Raw genomic sequence first — 19,541 nt, forward strand, 5'->3', positions numbered from 1 at the left:
CCTTACTCTTCACTCCCCCTCATCCTTCATACATTCCCCATGCCCTATCTGTGCCACCTTATTGCCCCTCATGCCCTGTATGCCAAACTAAGCCCCCCAAACAACTTCTATGGCCCCTCATGCCCCCAATGCTAAGGAAATCCCCAAATAACCCCTGCCCCCTCATGCCCTCCTCCATGCTAAGCTATGGCATTTCATGCCATAAGAATGGTAATCTGTTAAATGCCTATGGGACATGTTCAGAATTTGATAGACTTCAGAAAATTCTATGGAAAAATATATCCTAGACTTTAACAGCGTTGGCATTCTTTACCTTGAATGTGAAAAAAAAGCTGACAGACACAAATGAACAGTTCGTACTTTCACGGGCACTGCAAAGACAAAACCAATTTATTTTGTTTGAGAAGTCAAATTTTCTGTCCCATTAGTGTTCCAGTCATTCTTGCTTTTATTCCTGTTTTCTTCTCTACAAGGCCCACCACATACAACATTTTGAGTGGTCAAAGCCAGAATCGAGCAGAGTCGTGCTCTTTAGAGTGTTTGTGACATTTGATGGTTCCCACCTGATGAATAAATATCCCGATGCCCTCTCCAGTGGGTATATGTCTTTGGTTTGTGTTGTGCTTGAATACTGGTTATGTTTATAATTTTGAGTCATCTACAGGGACTTGTAAATCACTGCAAAGCTGGTGAATCTGTAGCTCAGTATAGTGCTGTAGCTTTCTAATAGTATGAGCAACCATACTGGAATTTCAGTGAGGTTCCAGTTGCTTAGTGCATGGTGTGGTATGATGCCATAGAGGCCAGAACTTCCAATCTCTGTTCCTAATCAGTGCTGAGTTACATAACAAAAACAGAATTACCTGGAAAAACTCAGCAGGTCTGGCAGCATCGGCGGAGAAGAAAAGAGTTGACGTTTCGAGTCCTCATGACCCTTCGTTACATAATGTTATTCATTGTATCAGTATGGGCATCCCAGTTAGCTTTTCTTTGTTAATTCAGTAATACAAATTACCATCCACTGACCACTGAGGGTATTGCAGCCAAACCTCTGTATTTGAATAGCCCGGTGATATTCTGTGTGAGGTTGCATGTGAAGAATGGCCACTTAGGTATTGGAAGATTTTTTTTTGCAAAAATATACTTTATTCATAAATCTTCAACAACATTTCAAACCATTTCAAAATCACCATTACAAAAATACGATCAGGTTCAACTTTTACAACATGAATCACAAGATGTATCAGTACAAACAATGAAAATTACAATCATTGGCAGACATTCATTTTAAGCTGTACAGCCTGAGGGGCTCTTGCCTTTTTTGCAAAAATGTATTTTATTCTTAAGTCTTCAAAAACATTTCGAACCATTTCAAAATCACCATTACAAAAATACAATCAGGTTCAACTTTTACAACATGAATCACAAGGTGTATCAAACAAACAATGAATATTACAATCATTTGCAGACATTCATTTTAATCTGTACAGCCTGAGGGGCTCTTTACAATTCCCAGCCCACCAGTGCACTGTGGCAGAAAGGTCTTAGGCAGCGACCCTTCCCCATTGCGGCTTTGTGGCGGCTGCCCCAAGCTTAACTGTGTCCCTCAGCACGTAGTCCTGGACCTTGGAATGTGCCAGTCTGCAACACTCGGTCGGGGACAACTCTTTGCGCTGGAAAACCAACAAGTTTCGGGCAGACCAAAGAGCGTCTTTCACCGAGTTGATGATCCTCCAGCTGCAGTTGATGTTTGTCTCGGTGTGTGTCCCTGGGAACAGCCCGTAGAGCACAGCGTCCTGTGTCACAGAACTGCTCAGGATGAACCTCGACAGAAACCACTGCATCTCTCTCCAGACCTTCTTCGCAAAGACACAATCTACAAGGAGGTGAACAACGGTCTCTTCCCCGCCACAGCCACCTCGAGGGCAACGTGCAGAGGGTGTGAGACTCCTGGCGTGTAGGAAGGATCTTACAGGGAGGGCCTTTCTCACCACCAGCCAAGCTACGTCTTGGTGCTTGTTGGAAAGTTCTGGCGATAAGGCATTCTGCCAAATGACTTTGTCAGTCTGCTCAGGGAACCATCCCACAGGATCCACCCTCTCCTTTTCCCCCAGGGCCTTTAAGACGTTGCGTGCCGACCACTGCCTGATGGACTTGTGGTCAAAGGTGTTTCTCTGCATAAATTTTCCCACGAGGGACAGGTGGTACGGCACGGTCCAACTACTTGGAGCGTTCCGCGGCATCGTGGCCAGACCCATCCTTCGTAACACTGGGGACAGGTAGAACCTCAGCATGTAGTGACACTTGGTATTTGCATACTGAGGGTCTACGCACCGCTTGATGCAGCCACACACAAAGGTGGTCATCAGTATGAGGGCCATGTTGGGCACTTTTTTTCCCCCTTTATCTAGAGGCTTGTACATCATGTCCCTGCGGACACGATCCATTTTCGACCTCCAGATAAAGCGGAAGATGGCTCGGGTGATCGCCACCACACAGGAGTGTGGAATGGGCCAGACCTGCGCCACGTACAGCAACAGCGAGAGTGCTTCACACCTGATGACCAGGTTCTTAACCGCAATGGAGAGGGAGCGTCGCTCCCACATGTCCAGTTTCCTTTTCACCATAGACACTCGCTCCTTCCAGTTTCTGATGCATGCCCTGGTCCCTCCGAACCATAAACCCAGCACCTTCAGGCCATCAGCCCTGACAATGAAGGGGACAAAGGATCGGTCAGCCCAGTTCCCAAAGAACATGGCCTCGCTCTTCCCACGATTTACCTTGGCTCCCAAGGCCAGTTCGAACTGTTCGCAGATGTGGATCAGTCTGTGCACCGACAGCGGATCCGAGCAGAAGACGACGACATCATCCATGTACAGGGAGGCTTTGACCTGAGTTCCTCCACTGCCTGGAATCGTCACTCCTCTTATGCCCAGATCCTTCCTGATGGACTCAGCAAAGGGTTCTATGCAACACACAAACAGGACAGGGGAGAGAGGGCAGCCCTGCCTGACTCCAGATTTAATAGGAAAGCTATCTGATTCCCACCCATTGATTGAGATTGCGCTACTGATGTTAGCATAGAGCAGTTGGATCCAATTGCGAATTCCCTCCCCAAACCCCATTTTGGAGAGCACATCCACCATGTAGGTGTGCGATATTCTGTCAAAGGCCTTCTCCTGATCCAGGCTGATGAGGCAGATATCCACACCTCTGTCCTGTACATAGGCAATCGTATCCCTGAGCAGCACGAGGCTGTCAGAGATTTTCCTGCCTGGCACAATGCAGGTCTGGTCAGGGTGAATCACCAATTCCCGAGCGGGTTTGACCCGATTGGCGATGACCTTGGACAGAATCTTATAGTCCACATTCAACAGTGAAATGGGTCGCCAATTTCTAATTTCCTCCCTTTCCCCCTTGTGCTTGTAGATGAGGGTGATAATGCCTTTCCTCATGGATTCTGAAATGCTGCCGGCCAGGAGCATACTCTCGTACACTTCTAGCAGGTCTGGGCCCATCCAGTCCCACAGAGCCGAAAACAACTCCGCCGGCAAGCCATCACTTCCGGGAGTTTTACTCTTCTCGTAGGACTCAAGGGCCTCAGTCAGTTCGTCAGGAGTTAGCGCTTTGTCCAGACTCTCCCGTGTACTGTCGCCTAAGACCTCTGTGAGGACAGGAAGGACTGGGAGGCCGTGCTGTCTGAGGGGCTCTTGCCTTTTTTTTGCAAAAATATAATTTATTCATAAATCTTCAAAAACATTTCGAACCATTTCAAATCACCATTACAAAAATACAATCAGGTTCAACTTTTACAACATGAATCACAAGGTGTATCAGAACAAACAATGAATATTACAATCATTTGCAGACATTCATTTTAATCTGTACAGCCTGAGGGGCTCTTTATAGTTCCCAGCCCCCCAGTGCACTGTGGCAGAAAGGTCTTAGGTAGCAACCCTTCCCCATTGCGGCTTTGCGGCGGCTGCCCCAAGCTTAACTGTGTCCCTCAGCACGTAGTCCTGGACCTTGGAATGTGCCAGTCTGCAACACTTGGTCGAGGACAACTCTTTGCGCTGGAAAACCAACAGGTTTCGGGCAGACCAAAGAGCGTCTTTCACCGAGTTGATGATCCTCCAGCTGCAGTTGATGTTTGTCTTGGTGTGTCCCCCTGGGAACAGCCCGTAGAGCACAGAGTCCTGTGTCATAGAACTGCTCGGGATGAACCTCAACAGAAACCACTGCATCTCTCTCCAGACCTTCTTCGCAAAGACACAATCTACAAGGAGGTGAACAATGGTCTCTTCCCCACCACAGCCACCTCGAGGGCAACGTGCAGAGGGTGTGAGACTCCTGGCGTGTAGGAAGGATCTTACAGGGAGGGCCTTTCTCACCACCAGCCAAGCTACGTCTTGGTGTTTGTTGGAAAGTTCTGGTGATGAGGAATTCTGCCAAGTGACTTTGTCAGTCTGCTCAGGGAACCATCCCACAGGATCCACCCTCTCCTTTTCCCCCAGGGCCTTTAAGACGTTACGTGCCGACCACTGCCTGATGGACTTGTGGTCAAAGGTGTTTCTCTGCATAAATTTTCCCACGAGGGACAGGTGGTACGGCACGGTCCAACTACTTGGAGCGTTCCGCGGCATCGTGGCCAGACCCATCCTTCGCAACACCGGGGACAGGTAGAACCTCAGCATGTAGTGACACTTGGTGTTTGCATACTGAGGGTCTACGCACCGCTTGATGCAGCCACACACAAAGGTGGCCATCAGTATGAGGGCGATGTTGGGCACTTTTTTTCCCCCTTTATCTAGAGGCTTGTACATCATGTCCCTGCGGACACGATCCATTTTCGACCTCCAGATAAAGCGGAAGATGGCTCGGGTGATCGCCACCACATAGGAGTGTGGAATGGGCCAGACCTGCACCACGTACAGCAACAGCGAGAGTGCCTCACACCTGATGACCAGGTTCTTAACCGCAATGGAGAGGGAGCGTCGCTCCCACATGCCCAGTTTCCTTTTCACCATAGACACTCGTTCCTTCCAGTTTCTAACGCGTGCCCTGGTCCCTCCGAACCATAAACCCAGCACCTTCAGGCCATCAGCCCTGACAGTGAAGGGGACAAAGGATCGGTCAGCCCATTTCCCAAAGAACATGGCCTCGCTCTTCCCACGATTTACCTTGGCTCCCGAGGCCAGTTCAAACTGTTCGCAGATCTGGATCAGTCTGTGCACCTACAGCGGATCCGAGCAGAAAACGGCGACATCATCCATGTACAGGGAGACTTTGATCTGAGTGCCTCCACTACCTGGGATCATCACTCCTCTTATGCCTGGATCTTCCTGATGGACTCGGCAAAGGGTTCTATGCAACACATGAAAAGAACAGGGGAGAGAGGGCAGCCCTGCCTGACTCCAGATTTAATAGGAAAGCTATCTGATTCCCACCCATTGATTGAGGGGCTCTTGCCAGCCTCTGTAAAGCTGTACTCAACCAATATTGTCCAGTAGAAATCAGTTATCATAGCCACAGGTGTGGCTATGGGAACACCATTTTAGTCATATACATTAACTTTAGCAGAAAATGCCTTGTATGTATTTACACTATACAGATGAGCTTTACATGTATATTTACTTAAACATTAACGACTATTCAGTAACCAAGGAGGTAAAGCACTCGTGACATTCAATGCGTTTTACCAACAAACACAGTTTTTAAAATTTGCATATGTGCAGTATGCAATGAATACTGAGATCACATGCCCAACAACAGTATATATTACTCATTTTTATTTAATCAGTTACAAATAGGAGCATCTGATACCCATTTAGCTACACGTAAATGCCCTTTCTCTTGTGCCAGCAGGACCATAACCTGCCAATTTCTGAATTCCAACCTTTGCACCCATACCAATCAAGCTGCCAAATCACTTCATTTTCAAAAGAAAGTTAATACAATTGGGAGCAGTAACCTTCCCCATTCAGTTGTTCTTTCTCTTGCCCTCACTCGCGCGCTTTCTTTCTCCCTGTCTCTCTATCAGTGTGGCTCAATGGTAGCAATTGCATCTCTGGGTCAGCCAGTTGTGGGGCCTTTCCCATTCCAGAAACAAGATCTAGGCTAACACAACCAGTGCAGTACTGAGGGAGTGCAGCACTGTTGGAAATGTTATCTTTCAGATGAGCTGTTAAACGGAAGCTGCATTTAAACCTGAGACCCACCTCATAAAGGCACATCACTTATCTTTAGGAAGTGTAAGTAAAGCCATCATTGTGAATCTATTGGCAGGGAATAATTTGCAGAAGGTTTATAATCCCTATTTCTAATTGAGCATCTTGTCTCTTTGTAGTAGCTCTTGCATGCCTGAGAATGAGTAATGATGTCCATGTTTCCACTTGTTCCAGTGATAGGAATCCTTTTCTGTCTAAAATCTGGTTCTTCAGATATAATTGTGTTTTAACTCTAATTGCCTTTTTCTGGTTCATGTCACCCTCTCTAACCACACTGATCAGTTCACGCTGCCTGTGTTATTACAATCCCCAAGCACTGAAGCTTCCCTCTCTTCAGGTACCAATGATTAAAGAGGGCATTGGCAACCACAGATCTCCATGTTAATCTTATTCTGGAGATGTGGAGCATCTTCATTGGTGGTACATTCATCTAGTTTCTGAGGCTCTTTAAAAAGATCATTCTTTGTCTATCATTGATCTTTCACATCAGAATCAGACTTTCTAAATCCTGATTTCTTATTGCGTGGCCAAGAAATTCCAACTGACCCTTCCTGATCTTGGTCAGCAGAGATCTTTTGGTCTCATTTTACTGAGGCTCACCTTTCACCTGAAGCTTACATATTCTGAAAAAAGAAGTTCTCCCCTTTGGAGACTACAGCTTTATTTGAAAATCGTTTATTTTAAACGTATGTCCCTCTTGTAGTTTGTAGTCAACTACATCACAAACTCTTGTTGTCCCTGCAATGGGGAAGCAGCGTTAAATTTAAAAGAGATGTTGTCTCTTGGAGTTTATAAGAAAACTTAACACCCATCTGAACTCATAATTCCAGGGGCTGTCTGAGAAATTTGTAGCATGTTTTCTATGATTATTCCCACTGGTTTACATTATAGTAGATGCAACGTTTGTTTCCATTGGCTTTTCTGAACTTTTTTTAGGCTAACTTTTAAAGAACAACTGAGTACCAATTCTTTACAAAATGATGTCATAGGATGTCTGTTTACAAAGGGCTGTTTAAAAAGGCAACTCCATATACCAAGGACATCTGGCACTTTTAATGTTTTACTTAAGGAAGAAAATTCTTGAATTTAATTTGAAAGAGATGCATTGGGGTGGTACTAATTCACCAATTGGAAGTTGAGATTGGGCAGTGATGGGTGGGGATGGTTTGCTATTCTTGCCTTTCAGATTTAGCCTGCAACTGAAAAATAAATCCTCAGGATGGATTCCTTGGGCTGGATTTTCATGGAATTGGGGAGAGTCAGTGGGAAGGTGAAAATGGCTGCCAGGACCTGATTCCAGAATTCTCCATCCTATTCCCCTTCCCATTTTCAGGAATGCCTTTTAAGAGTACACCCGCCTCGAAGATGAAAATCCAGCCTGCAGACTATCATTTGCGACACCTCTGAGGTGCCGTGAGCCATGACTCTTTGAAAAGCTGGCCTGACCCCATGAAAATTGCGGAGGACTAGGATATGCCACCTCCCGCAATGAAGCCAGCCAGGTGGGAAGGGAAGGGTTGCAGGCATTGCCATGGTGGGAGGCTTGGATGTAGGTCACCCACAGGATATGTGGTGTTGACATGGATTCTGGGGCCCAGGAGGTAAATTGGAGAAACTGGATGTTGACGCATGCAAGTAGCCAATTTAAAATCAAACTTTTAACCACAATGGGATATCTTTTTGCTGGAAACTAAACTGGAGCACAATGGGATTAATTAAATAAGCCATACTACAAATTGGGAATTAGCTTTAGCTGAAAATAGGGCAGTTTTAATTTCTTGTGCAGCATAACTAGGTTATTTGCAAAATAACCTTTACCAATTGATGCTCAAGTCTCCAATACTCTCTCAGAAAGGATTACCTTTCTTGGAAGATTTACCCCCGCCAATAGTCTTTAAAGAGCACTGAAGAAAACAGTCTCTGATCAAGGTAATGGACAATAGCCTGGACGCTCCCTAACAGCACTGTGGGTGTACCTACACCTTGTAGACACAACAGTTCAAGAAGGCAGCTCACCACCCCCTTCTCAAGAGCAATTTGGGATGGGCAATAAATGCTGGCCTAGCCAGTGACACCCATATCCCATGAAAGAATTTTTTAAAAAAAGCTGGTCCTGAGTGGCAGCATTGGACAGAGTTGCAGAGCAAGTGGATCATTGGAGTCCCTGGACTGCCTTATATTACGAGCAATTTTGATAAGCTGTGAGTCTGATACTGCTGACTGTCACTCTGTTGACATGAAGATACTTCATCAGCCTGACAATCGTATGAACGCTGAACTGACGCACTGCAGAAATGGCCAAGAGACGACTTGGATCTTTTATAAACAAGAAGGCAGACCATCCGGCATCAACCCAGGCACCAGAAATGACAACAGCAAACTCAGTCCTGTCGACCCTGCAAAGTCCTCCTTACTAACATCTGGGGGCTAGTGTCAAAATTGGGAGAGCTGTCTCACAGACTAGTCAAGCAACAGCCTGACATAGTCATCCTCATGGAATCATACCTTACAGATAACGTCTCAAACACCATCACCATCCCTGGGTATGTCCTGTCCCTCCGGCAGGACAGACCCAGCAGAGGTGGCGGCACAGTGCTATACAGACAGGAGGGAATTTTTCCTGGGAGTCCTCAACATCGATATGGACCACTGAAGTCTCATGGCATCAGGTTAAACATGGGCAAGGAAACCTACTAATTACCACGTACTACCCTCCCTTGGTTGATGGATCAGTGCTCCTCCATGTTGGACACCATTGGAGGAAGCACTGAGAATAGCAAGGGCACAGAATGTGCTCTGGGTGGAGGACTTCAATGTTCATCACAAAGAGTGGCTCGGTAACACCATTACTGACCGAGCTGGCTGAGTCCTGAAAGACATAGCTGCTAGATTGGGTCTGCAGCAGGTGGTGAGGGAACCAATAAGAGGCAAAAACATAATTGACCTCACCGTCACCAACCTGCCTGTTGCAGATGCATCTGTCCATGACAGTATCGATAGGAGTGATCACCACACAGTTGTTGTGGAGACAAAGTCCTGCCTTCAATTGAGGAAACCCTCCATTATGATGTGTGGCCCTACCATCGTGCTGAATGGGATGGATTTCAGACAGATCTAGCAACTCAAGACTGGGTATTCACAAGGTGCTGTGGGCCAGTAGCAGAGCAGAATTATACTCGAACGCAATCTGTAACCTTATGGCCCGGCATATCCCCCACTTTACCATTACCATCAAGCCAGGGGATCAACCCTAGTTAATGAAGAGTGCAGGAGGGCATGCCAGGAGAAGCACCAGGCATACCTAAAAATGAGGTATCAAACAGCATAAGCAGCAAGTGATAGTCAGGGCTAAGCGATTCCACAACCAATGGATCAGATCTAAGCTCGACAGTCCTGCCACATCCAGTTGTGAATGGCGGTGGACAATTAAACAACTCGCTGGAGGAGGCTGCACAAGTCTCCCAATCCTCAATGATGGGGGAGCCCAGCACATCAGTGCAAAAGATAAGACTGAAGTATTTGCTGCAATCTTCACCCAGAAGTGCCGAGCGAATGATCCATCTCAGCCTCCTCCGGATGTCCCCAGCATCACAGATGCCAGTCTTCAGCCAATTCGATTCACTCCATGTGATATCAAGAAACGGCTGAAAGCACTGGCTGCTGAAAAGGCTATGGGCCCTGACAATATTCTGGCAATAGTACTGAAAACTTGTGCTCCAGAACTTGCCACGCCCCTAGCCAAGCTGTTCCAGTACAGCTACAACACTGGCATCCACCCGGAAATGTGGAAAATTGCCCAGGTATGTCCTGTACACAAAAAGCAGGACAAGTCCAACTGGCCAATTACTGCCCCATCACTCTACTCCAACCATCAGTAAAATAATGGAAGGGGTCACCAACAGTGCTAACAAGCAGCACTTGCTTAGCAATAACCTGCTTATTGATGCCCAGTTTGGGTTCTGCCAGGGCCACTCAGCTCCTGACTTCATTACAGCTTTGCTTCAAACATGGGCTAAAGAGCTGAACTCCATAGTTGAGGTGAGAGTGACTGCCCTTGACATCAGCAGCATTTGACTGAGTGTGGCATCAAGGAGCCCTAGCAAAACTGGAGTCAATGGGAATCAGGGGGAAAACTCTCTGCTGGCTGGAGTCATACCTAGCACAAAGGAAAATGGTTGTGGTTGTTGGAGGTCAGTCATCTCAGCTCTAGGACATCACTGCAGGAGTTCCTCAGGGTAGTGTCCTAGGCCCAACCATCTTCAGCTGCTTCATCAATGACCATCCTAAGGTCAGAAGTGGGGATGTTCGCTGATGATTGCACAATGTTCAGCAGCATTCGTGACTCCACAGATGCTGAAGTAGTCCATGTCCAAATGCTGCAAGACCTGGACAATATCCAGGCTTGGGCTGACAAATGGCAAGTAACATTCACGCCACGCAATGACCATCTCCAACAAGAGAAAATCTAACCACACCCCGCCCCCTTGATGTTCAATGGCATTACCATCACTGAACCCCCCCCCCACTATCAACATCCTGGGGGTTACCATTGACCAGAAACTGAACTAGACTAGCCGTATAAATACCGTGGCGATAAGAGCAGGTCAGAGGCTAGGAATCCTGCAGTGAGTAACTCACCTCCTGACACCCCAAGCCTGTCCATCATCTACAAGGCACAAGTCAGGCGTGTGATGGAATGCTCTCTACTTGCCTGGATGAGTGCAGCTCATACAACACTCAAGAAGCTCGGCACTGTCCAAGACAAAGCAGCCCACTTGATTGGCACCACATTCACAAACATTCACACTCCGCCATTGACGCACAGTAGCAGCAGTGTGTACCATCTAAAAGATGCACTACAGGAGCTCACCAAGGCTCCTTAGACAGCGCCTTCCAAACCCACAACCATTGCCATCTAGAAGGACAAGGGTAGCAGACACATCGGAACACCACCACCTGGAAGTTCCCCTCAAGTCACTCACCATCCTGACTTGGAAATATATCGCTGTTCCTTCATTGTTGCTGGGTCAAAATCCTGGAACTCCGTCCCTAACAGCACTGTGGGTGTACCTATACCACATGGACTGCAATGGTTCAAGAAAGCAGCTCACCACCACCTTCTCAAGGACAACTAAAGATGGGCAATAAATGCTGCCCTAGCCAGTGAAGCCCACATCCCATGAATGAATAAAAGAATGCAGGAGGCCTACCACTTAACATTTCTACATGTTGGTTATTTGGGACATGTATAGAAGGGGGCGAGGGAAAATGATTGGGAAAAGAGAAGGCTGAGATGGACTACTTGTGAATTGTCAGAATTTACATTATAAAGCATTTGATTGAATGATACAGACCAGTAAAAACTCTATAGGGTATCTGTTGTGGTGTGCCCCCACAGTCCCTCCACACCCCATCAAAGGAGCCAAGTCATGCAGGGACCTCAACTATTCATGTGCTGAAGGCCTTTAGCACCTTGCCAAGGTAGCTAGCTATTTATTCCTTATTAAATGTTTGGATGATTGGTAGGCTGTTTGACTGTGGCAGGCATCACTACCAAGCCCAATCTAGTCTCATGCAACCTGTACACATTTTTAGCAGAGGTTACTGGGCCATAGCCTGGCTTCAAAGTCCTGGATGATTTAATTCCCCCACCATCCCACACAAATCCCACTCGCCATCCCTCCGTCAAGTGTTACAGCCTGTAGCAATAAGGTAAGCGTACAAAAATCTGGGAATTGGACTCTTCCTAGTCTGTATGTCCTGATGACTGTAGGAGTCAGCAATTTGCCAACTGAAAGAACAGACAGTTTGTGTGTATTTTGCAAAAGTAAAGGTGAGTTTTTATTTTCATTTGATTTGTTGCTCAAACTGAGATGGAGGGGATGAACAGGCAGTGTGCTATGTAATTGAACACAGCCAGAGTGTGACAATGGTCTGGGTACCCCCTTCCTTTTCTGTAGGAAGTGGCTGATAGCCTCACAGTTCCAAAGAGCTCTACATCTCATTATGACAGTGCTTACTGATAGTCACAGTTCAGTTGGAAGGCTTTGTGCAAATATTAGAAGGTTTTTTTTTTGGACAGTTTTGATGGGGAGGGGCAATTGTGGAGGTTGGGGTGGAAGAGGATATGTCTTTTCAGGAGAAAAGATGCAGCAGCAGGTTCCTTTATTTCCATGCCCCTTTTCAGAGCAGGCGCTAATTAGCATTTTGCTTCATGCTGGCTTTTGAGAAGCTGACAACAGAGAGTTTGTACGGAGAGCAGTGATACTGCTGTTATGTACCTCACTGTTGGTCAGTGATGAGTTTCTGATAATGCTGGAGAACACTAGGGTTCAGGAAATCTTAATTGACCTTGAGGAAAATCTGCTTCCTGACAGCAGGAGATGAATTACTTTTACCACATCTCCCTAATCCCAAATTTATATTAAATGTTAATGTACCAAGCTGGAGAATGAGGCTTGTGGTTTGGGTCTGAGTGGAGAAAGGGGAGTCCATAGGGAAGATTTTCTGCTCTGGGTGGAATTTGAGCAAGGCAGGATTAGTGTCTGCCAAGGTGTGGGCTAATTATACCGGAGTATTCTCATTTTATGTACTCTTTCATTAAGGATATGGTGCATAACAACAGTTGGAGATTAGCAACAGTTGATGAGTCTCATCTCCTCCATGAGAAGCAAACATTGGCACTCCTGAGGTTGGAGAGGAGCAGGTAAGGATGGCAGGTGACAGCTGTGGGTTCAGGGTCACATCTGCTGGTTTTGATTCTCATCCCCTCATGCCTTACATTGCTCTTTTAAGCAAGCTTTCATAAAACCCTCATGTCGCCCCTCCATTGAGCGATATACTTGCTCTTTTATTCTCAATCTCTCCTCCTAAATGTGACTGAGGACAGGGAGCCAGGCCCTTTGGCCCTGGCTTTACTTCATCGCACATGCTGTCATGACCCGCTCTTTCTTAAATCATAACTGAGGAAAGTTCAGATATTCTTTGGAATATGGGAGGCTGAGGAGATTTAATTGAGGTGTACAAATTGATAATAGGCCTAGATAGTGTGGATTTGTAGGAATATTTCCCTTAACCGAGAGGCCATTAACCGGGGGACATCAATTTAAAGTAACTAAAGGAGAGAAAGCATGAGAGAGAGCAACATCCTGGCTTCAGAACACCACCACCCCCCGCCCCCAACTCCAACTCCCCTTACCCAGGGCAACTCTTCCTCTCTGTTCAAAGACCAGTGGCTCTAGGTTTGGCCTCACCCTGAGGACACACAAATCATGAAGCCTGGCAGCCATCTGCCTCATTTTGAGGGACTTCCCATCTACCAGCCCAGAGATTACCATCTGGGTTGGAGGCATTCGTGAGTGAGTCAGAAAGCTCTGGGTGATATGTGGAGCCAAGAAGGAAGGAATTGTTGTGATAACTAACTCCTCAGCTGAAGAGCCTCCAGTCAGATGGGTCTTGCTTTTAAAATTAAAATGTTTACTGTTTTAAATGCTGCCTCCACAGTTTCCAGCAAGCTGCAACACATGGTGTGTGGTTGGATGAACCCACTGCCCATATCTGCCATTCTCTAATGGATGGCTTCTGCATGCCACTCTGATAGATCAGTAGCAGAAGCCTAAGGGAAGTCTGTTCTTTCTAGGGGTGCTCTGTTACAATGGAGTCCTGTGGGTAACTTTGAACTTTATCAGGACTGGAAAACTGCCTGATGTACAGTTAATTTCCACTGGTCTAATTGGAAGGGCAAATCCAGGTGGGATGCTATGGGCAGTTGATCTGAACCCCTGCCAAATTTGAAAGCCATACTCCTTTGTGTTTGATGGGAGAGAAAATGTTTCACCTTGGCCTCTATGACAGAGCTTGGATACAGAAATACACCTCTGAGCGTCGCCAACTCATTGACATTGATGGATCTGCTTTCCCACATATTCCCACAGTTGTCATGCGGAACCAGCATCAGATGCCAGGGGCATGACGTTGAAACTATTTCTTTAGGATAAGAGTGAATATATGCCCTCCCACCAATCCTCTCAAATGCCCATGCCAGTAGGTGGAGCACTGGGTTAGGGGTACAGAGTTGTACTTACAATACTGGTATACAGAATGATGAGTGCTTGACATCAACTGACACTTTGGATGCACATTGCAGTGTTCTGTGTTCAGTTAAGATTTGGGAACAGCTTTCTTCAGGTGTGGATTGGAGTTGTTTGGGTTGTACAGAAGCGTCTATGAATGACGGCATGTTGATGGAAAGGAAATCTGTCTATAGTGCTGTTTATGCAGTAGATAGAAGTTATAACAAGAGGGGACCTCCATACATCATTGTGGCAAGAGTTTGTCACGGAGTCAGGAAAAGATTAATCCTAGCATTTTCTTTAGTCTCTCCTTCCTGGCCAGACGCCGGTAAGTGTATCTGTGATCTCCAGTGTGAAGATATAAGCAGGTAGGTACTATGCTTCTTTGGCATTCCTGCTTTATGGTCTGCTGTTCCTACTCCAAGTTGAAAGGGATTCCCAATAGGAGCAGCAGCATTTAAAGCATGACTGGGAGTGAATGAATAGGAGGCCCACAGACAAAGTACAAATGATGAAATAATTCGTAAAAATGAAAAATCAGGATTCTGTAAAGCTTTATCATGTGATTGGCCTGTGTTGAAGTTATTCCACCTTTTTCTTAAGTGCCTTGCAATCTTGGGCAACTCTTCTAAACTGTAGATAAAAACAAAAAACTGCGGATGCTGGAAATCCAAAACAAAAACAGAATTACCTGGAAAAACTCAGCAGGTCTGGCAACATCGGCGGAGAAGAAGAGTTGACGTATCGAGTCCTCATGACCCTTCAACAGAACTGATCTTTCTTTACAAGGAGAGGGAAATATAAGCTGGTTTAAGGTTTTTGGGGGGGGTGGGGGAGAGAGAGAGAGGGGAGAGACGTGGGGGGGGGTTTGTTATGATAGGAGCAGATCATCAAAAGATGTCACAAAAGAACACAGAGGTTTTGAAGTTGGTGATATTATCTAAACAAATGTGCTAATTAAGAATGGATAGTAGGGCACTCAAGGTATAGCTCTAGTAGGGGTGGGGGAGCATAAAAGATTTAAAAATAATGGAAATAGGTGGGAAAAGAAAAATCTATATAAATTATTGGAGAAAAAAAAAGGAAGGGGGAAGAAACAGAAAGGGGGTGGGGATGGAGGAGGGAGCTCAAGACCTAAAGTTGTTGAATTCAATATTCAGTCCGGAAGGCTGTAAAGTGCCTAGTCGAAAGATGAGGTGCTGTTCCTCCAGTTTGCGTTGGGCTTCACTGGAACAATGCAGCAGGCCAAGGACAGACATGTGGGCAAGAGAGCAGGGTGGAGTGTTAAAATAGCAAGCAACAGGGAGGTTTGGGTCATTCTTGCGGACAGACTGCAGGTGTTCTGCAAAGCGGTCGCCCAGTTTATGTTTGGTCTCTCCAATGTAGAGGAGACCGCATTGGGAGCAACGAAAAAAGTAGACTAAGTTGGGGGAAATGCAAGTGAAATGCTGCTTCACTTGAAAGGAGTGTTTGGGCCCTTGGACGGTGAGGAGAGAGGAAGAGAAGGGGCAGGTGTTACATCTTTTGCGTGGGCATGGGGAGGTGCCATAGGTGGGGGTTGAAGAGTAGGGGGTGATGGAGGAGTGGACCAGGGTGTCCCTGAGGGAACGATCCCTACGGAATGCCGACGGGGGTGAAGGGAAGATGTGTTTGGTGGTGGCATCATGCTGGAGATGGCGGAGGATGATGCTTTGAATGTGGAGGCTGGTGGGGTGATAAGTGAGGACAAGGGGGACCCTATCATGTTTCTGGGAGGGAGGAGAAGGCGTGAGGGCGGATGCGCGGGAGATGGGCCGGACACGGTTGAGGGCCCTGTCAACGACCGTGGGTGGAAAACCTCGGTTAAGGAAGAAGGAGGACATGTCAGAGGAAATATTTTTGAAGGTGGCATCATCGGAACAGATGCGACGGAGGCAAAGGAACTGAGAGAATGGGATGGAGTCCTTACAGGAAGCGGGGTGTGAGGAGCTATAGTCGAGGAAGCTGTGGGAGTCGGTAGGCTTGTAATGGATATTGGTGGACAGTCTTTCACCAGAAATTGAGACAGAGAGGTCAAGGAAGGGAAGGGAAGTGTCAGAGATGGACCACGTGAAAATGATGGAGGGGTGGAGATTGGAAGCAAAATTAATAAATTTTTCCAAGTCCCGACAAGAGCATGAAGCAGCACCGAAGTAATCATTGATGTACCGGAGAAAGAGTTGTGGAAGGGGGCCGGAGTAGGACTGGAACAAGGAATGTTCCACATACCCCATAAAGAGACAGGCATAGCTGGGGCCCATGCGGGTACCCATAGCCACACCTTTTATTTGGAGGAAGTGAGAGGAGTTGAAGGAGAAATTGTTCAGTGTGAGAACAAGTTCAGCCAGACGGAGGAGAGTAGTGGTGGATGGAGATTGTTCGGGCCTCTGTTCGAGGAAGAAGCTAAGGGCCCTCAGACCATCCTGGTGGGGGATGGAGGTGTAGAGGGATTGGACGTCCATGGTGAAGAGGAAGCGGTTGGGGCCAGGGAACTGGAAATTGTTGATGTGACGTAAGGTGTCAGAGGAATCACGGATGTAGGTGGGGAGGGACTGGACAAGGGGAGAGAGAAGGGAGTCAAGATAACGAGAAATGAGTTCCGTGGGGCAGGAGCAAGCTGACACGATCGGTCTACCAGGACAGTTCTGTTTGTGGATTTTGGGTAGGAGGTAGAAGCGGGCCGTCCAAGGTTGGGCGACTATCAGGTTGGAAGCTGTGGGAGGAAGATTCCCAGAGGAGATGAGGTCAGTGACAGTCCTGGAAACAATGGCTTGATGTTCAGTGGTGGGGTCATGGTCCAGGGAGAGGTAGGAGGAAGTGTCTGCGAGTTGACGCTCAGCCTCCGCGAGGTAGAGGTCAGTGCGCCAGACAACAACAGCACCACCCTTGTCAGCGGGTTTGATGACAATGTCAGGGTTGGACCTGAGAGAACGGAGTGCAGTAACTTCAGAGAGAGAGAGAGATTAGAACGGGTGAGAGGAGCAGAGAAATTGAGACGACTAATGTCGCGCCGACAGTTCTCAATGAAAAGATCAAGAGAAGGTAAGAATCCAGAGGGAGGGGTCCAGGTGGAGGGAGAATATTGGAGTTGGGTATGTTGTTTTTACTTAAGTGGAAATGAGATGGTAAATGACGGAAAAGAGTTTGGAAGCTCACCACAGCCTCACTTAAACACACCCCACCATTTTAAGATGGGTTACATTCACCAGGAATCACAGCAGAAAATTAATGGGTGCTAAAGTGGACGGACATTTGCATAATGGATCCCCAGCCTCCGAAAGTCAAGGGGTACTTTTTGGAAAATACAGCCTAATAGACTAGACACTGACACTGCACTCTCTCAGGCTTTTATGAGCTGCAAGCTCAGGGTGTTGACTTTACACGTGGGCAGGCAGACAGTTTTATGTCTCATCTGGAAGATGGCACCTCTGACAATGTGACATACTCTTGGCGCTGAAGCATCACCCTACATTATTTGCTCCAGTCGGTAATGGATCCCACAGCTTCTCTGACTGAGTGCTGCAAATTCAGCCAAACGGACAGTTAAGGCTCTGTGGTACTTTCTGGAGGTGGTGGAATGCTGTGCCCAAGCTTGGAGGAGGCATGTGTTACAAAGTTTGCCCATCCCCTGGAGAAGCAGCCAAGCTATAAGCCATTCTATAAAGTTTCTGTTCTACAAATGAATTTTGCTGTTTGAGACAATCCTTTGTGTAAATCAATCTAGCCTTTGGAACAGATAAATTTTACTGGAATTGTAATGGGAGCAGATTTCTGCAAAAAATCTTAATTTCATGCTTGGAGAAAACCTTTTAAAAATTCAAATACTTAAGAGTTCAGATTAACCTGAATGTGCCCTTTTTGGTTTATGTCTGATTGGTGTTATGCTTTAATTCTGGTTTTGAGTTTCAGGGAATGTGATATCATCAATAGTCAAGCTTCCAATAATCTTGTCATTTCTAACTGTCCAGCTCTACTCTTCCCCATCAGGCCTATTCAGTTTTCTTACTTCCTGATGTGCTGACTTGCAAGAGAGTGTGTTTTCATGTGCCTCCCACCTACTGATATCCTCCTTCAGTGGCTGTTTTTTGTGAATCTAGACGATGAATATTTGCCTGTACAATGGACTGTGGAAGGAACAAACAAGCCGCCCTTTGCAGTATCTGTTCCACAAGTTATCTTTGGTGTTTGAGGGAGCCCTTTTTGAACCTGTGGTTATGTTTGCACATGCAGAAGTTACAGTGGGGGTTCCTGTGTAGACAGTAATCCCCACTGACTGTTTATGCCTTCGCGCAAGGTTGACCAAAACCAACTGTAACGCCCCTAAAGTTACTTACCAGCTAACCCCGTATAGTGAAGGGAAATGGGAATCCATATTAAAAGGGAATGTTAAGTTACTTAATACTTTAAAATGTACATTTATACACATCACAAATTTTGAAGAAATTATTTCACTTATCTTGCTGGACAGTTTCCACATGATCCAGACTGACCTAAAAATAGCCATGTATTTAACTCCTCCATTCATTTTCCACCCTTGCTTTTAGACCGTGGCTGCAGCTCATTCAAATCCTCCCTGTATGTTGTAATTCTGAAGATTTGGCACATTTTGAACTTGGCCGAGCGCCAGTGACCTGGCGTTATACAAACTCTTCGAATCCATTGCATCTTAATAACATCTCCAGCTGTGAGCAGCTATTTCTGCTCCTGTTTTTAATAAAGGACGATGAGCCCAAAAGCTTGTTCTTGGCAGTTTTTAAGGCTGGTTGCCATTTGCCCAGGAGGTTAGTGGTTAGTGAATCCCAATGTTTTGGACTTTGTTATTGACTTGCCACAGTTCAGTCTGCTCTGAGGTGCATATGTATCCATTTCTTTCTTTTTTTCAACCCAGTGCAGCTGCTGCAAAGACGCACACTTCGTGAATAGTGAGGGGGACCTCCTTTTAATTGTGTGATTCAATAGTTCCTATACCAATTTGTATCTGAATATCGAGGTGTAGTTATCCAATATTCAAATGTAAAGCTTTGTTTGCTAGGGTGAGGAAAGTGAGTGCTGGACTGGATCACTTTCCACTTCAAGTAGTCAGGTATGGCCCTTGGTGTAGGACTGTTAGATACAGAATGAGGTTGCCTCAACTCTGCTGGAAAACATGCCCATGCCTCAACCTCAAGAGTATCCCTTACAGCACTAGTATGAGATCTTTTCAGTGAGTTTGCTGAAAAGCCCA

General features: G+C 46.4%; 1 protein-coding gene across 3 annotated transcripts in view; it reads left to right on the forward strand.

Moving 5' to 3' along the window:
• The window catches only part of n4bp3 (NEDD4 binding protein 3), a 121,088-nt gene that overhangs the window by 8,696 nt on the left and 92,851 nt on the right, over nucleotides 1-19,541 (forward strand). Inside the window, exon 2 of one of the 3 annotated variants that reach the window (XM_041193894.1) lies at nucleotides 12,833-12,933. The exons of the other annotated variants lie outside the window; for them this stretch is intronic. The gene's annotated coding sequence lies outside the window, so the exon portion shown is untranslated. The remainder of the gene's footprint in view (nucleotides 1-12,832; nucleotides 12,934-19,541) is intronic. 3 annotated transcript variants of the gene reach the window in all.

Source organism: Carcharodon carcharias, chromosome 8, assembly GCF_017639515.1.
Source record: "Carcharodon carcharias isolate sCarCar2 chromosome 8, sCarCar2.pri, whole genome shotgun sequence".
NCBI lineage: Eukaryota > Metazoa > Chordata > Chondrichthyes > Lamniformes > Lamnidae > Carcharodon > Carcharodon carcharias.